This window comes from Eschrichtius robustus, chromosome 9 (genome assembly GCF_028021215.1).
Source record: "Eschrichtius robustus isolate mEscRob2 chromosome 9, mEscRob2.pri, whole genome shotgun sequence".
Classification (NCBI taxonomy): domain Eukaryota; kingdom Metazoa; phylum Chordata; class Mammalia; order Artiodactyla; family Eschrichtiidae; genus Eschrichtius; species Eschrichtius robustus.
The window spans coordinates 57,334,936-57,338,012 of record NC_090832.1 but is presented as its reverse complement, the minus strand read 5'-3'; the positions used below and the strand labels follow the sequence as shown (position 1 = coordinate 57,338,012).

The 3,077-nt window shown below is 46.5% G+C and overlaps 1 pseudogene; it reads left to right on the top strand.

The window, feature by feature from the left end:
• The first annotated feature begins 582 nt into the window (after positions 1–582).
• Positions 583–2,811, top strand: LOC137769341 (poly(A) polymerase beta-like; annotated as a pseudogene).
• The last annotated feature ends 266 nt before the right edge of the window (positions 2,812–3,077 follow it).

The following is a 3,077-nucleotide window of genomic DNA, read 5'->3' as shown; positions in this document are numbered from 1 at the left end:
CGATCTCCCAGCTCAGCACACATAGTTGGAGGAACTATGTACGCTGAGCATACACAGCTGTACGTATGTACGCTCAGTGTGGGCAACCGTCATGGCGTAATCTGGAGGCTAGCTTCCAAGGCTTGTCTTGCATCTGCATAACATGTCAGGCCACTTTCATGATCCTCCATCGCAGCCTCATCCAGGCTTGGCTCCCTCAGAACGATGGTTGGCTTCCATGGACATTTGTAGGAGACCGACCTGCAGAGAATCCACTTTGGACAAGTTAACCCTTAGTTCCTACATATCCCAAGTGTGTAGAACACAGCGTGGCATAAGAGAACCTCTGAATACTTTCATTAGTATTTCCTAATTATACCCAGGTAGTTTGTGGCGTAGCTAGCATTTAAAATCAGGCCTGTTAGAACGCATAGGCGAGGGCCCCGGCGCCATGTTGGGGCCGAGGGGATGGCAGAGAGGCGCTTGAAGCGGCGGGAGCGGGTCTGACCTGGGCTGGTAGGAGCCCCGCGGCTCCCGCCTCAGCGGATCATGACCCGGGCTGCGGCTGCGGAGGTCGCGGTGGCGGGGCCGGTGCTAGAGGTGATGCTGTTTCCGGTGACCAGCCCGGGATCACAACAGATCCCGCCGCTGCCCAAGCACTATGGTATCCCCTCCCCCATCAGTTTAGCACCCCCCAGGGAGACTGCCTGCGTACTCACCCAGAAATTAATTGAAACCCTTTGGGGTTTTTGAAGAGGAAGAGTAACTGTAGCACAGGATTTTAATTTTGGAGAAATTAAATAATCTGGTAAAGGAATGGATACGAGAAATCAGTGAAAGCAAGAGTCTTCCACAAGCTGTAATTGAAAATGTTGGGGGCTTCTCTAGTGGCGCAGTGGTTAAGAATCTGCCTGCCAATGCAGGGCACACGGGTTCGAGCCCTGGTCTGGGAAGACCCCACATGCCGCGGAGTGACTAAGCCCGTGTGCCACAACTAAAGAGGCTGCGCATTGGGACTCTGTGCTCCTCAACGGGAGAGGCCCGCGCACCGCGATGAAAAGTAGCCCCTGCTCGCTGCAACTGGAGAAAGCCCTCGCACAGAAATGAAGACCCAACATAGCCAAAAATAAAAAATATAAATAAATAAATAAATTTTAAAAATGCTTGGGAAAAAGAAAAAGAAATGTTGGAGGGAAAATCTTTACATTCCGTTCTTATAGATTAAGGGTGCACACGAAAGGTGCAGATATCGACACGTTGTGCGTGGCACCAAGACGTTGATCGAAGCGACTTTTTCACCTCCTTCTATGATAAATCGAAACTACATGAAGAAGTAAAGGTTTTAAGGGCTGTTGAGGAGGCATTTGTACCAGTTATCAAACTGTGTTTTAGTGGGATAGAGATTGATATTTTGTTTGCAAGATTAGCACTGCAGACTATTCTGGAAGATTTGGACCTAAGAGATGACAGTCTACTTAAAAATTTAGATATTAGATGCATAAGAAGTCTTAATGGTTGCTGGGTAACTGATGAGATTTTACATCTGGTACCAAACATTGACAACTTCAGATTAACTCTGAGAGCCATCAAGTTGTGGGCCAAATGCCACAATATCTATTACAATATATTAGGTTTCCTAGGAGGTGTTTCCTGGGCGATGCTAGGAGCAAGAACTTGCCAGCTTTATCCAAATGCAATAGCATCAACTCTTGTATGTAAATTTTTCTTGATGTTTTCTGAATGGGAATGGCCAAATCCAGTGCTACTGAAAGAGCCTGAAAAACGGAATCTTAATTTGCCTGTCTGGGACCCGAGAGTAAGTCCCAGCGATAGGTACCATCTCATGCCTATAATTACACCAGCGTACCCACAGAAGAACTCCACTTACCACGTGTCTGTTTCAACAAGGATGGTCATGATTGAGGAGTGTAAGCAAGGGCTTGCTATCATACATGAGATTTTGCTGAGTAAGGCAAAGTGGTCCAAACTGTTTGAAGCTCCCAGCTTCTTTCAAAAGTACAAGCATTATATTGTACTTCTAGCAAGTGCACCAACAGAAAAACAGCATCTAAAATGGGCAGGCTTGGTGGAATCAAAAATCCGAATCCTGGTTGGAAGCTTGGAGAAGAATGAATTTATTACAGTGGCACATGTGAATCCTCAGTCGTTTCCAGAACCCAAGGAAAATCCTGACAAGGAAGAATTTCGTACAATGTGGGTGATTGGGTTAGTGTTAAAAAAGCAAGAAAACTCTGAAGTTCTCAGTATTGATCTCACCTATGATATCCAGTCTTTCACAGATACAGTTTATAGGCAAGCGATAAATAGTAAGATGTTTGAGATGGATATGAAAATTGCTGCAATGTATTTGAGAAGAAAGGAACTTCATCAACTACTACCTAATCACGTGCTTCAGAAAAAGAAAACACACTCGACGGAAGGTGTCAGATTAATAGCTTTGGATGACGGCAGCCTCGACTTGTCTGTAGACAGTGAAGACAGCACGTCTGTGTCTTCACTTCCTGGCTCTATGAAGACTGACCCAGTGACTGGCAGCGCTCAGGGTAGAAGCAGTCCTGCCCCAGCTGTGACGGCAGCATCTGTGACCAGCGTACAGGTTCCCGAAGTTTCCTTGCAACAAGCAAATCCCAGTGACAGCCCAGGGGCGCGTCCAGCAAAAGCATCCCTCAGACTGCCCCACAACCAACTACTTCTCCACCATCGAAGCCCATGGTCACCAGAGTTGTTTCCTCATCATGTCTGGTCAACCATCCACCCAGGCCTTCAGGGAGCACAGCAGCAAACATAGCTAATCCTATCATAGGAGTCTAGAGGACATTGTCGCGTTACAAAGAAGAAAGGACCAAGGAAACCAGAACAGAAGACGAACTTGTCTCATCAAGAGACAACTGTGACTCAGTTGGAAACTAATCAGACAGCAGCTTCTCTGTTGGCCTCACAGGGACCATCCAGTGCAGACCTTCTCAGTACCCCTGCTCTCCCTGCAAATCTTATTTCTATTATCAAGAATTAAATGAAACAGATTGAACTGAGAAAAACAACCTCAAGCGTCCATAAACAGTATCTACCAAGTCAGC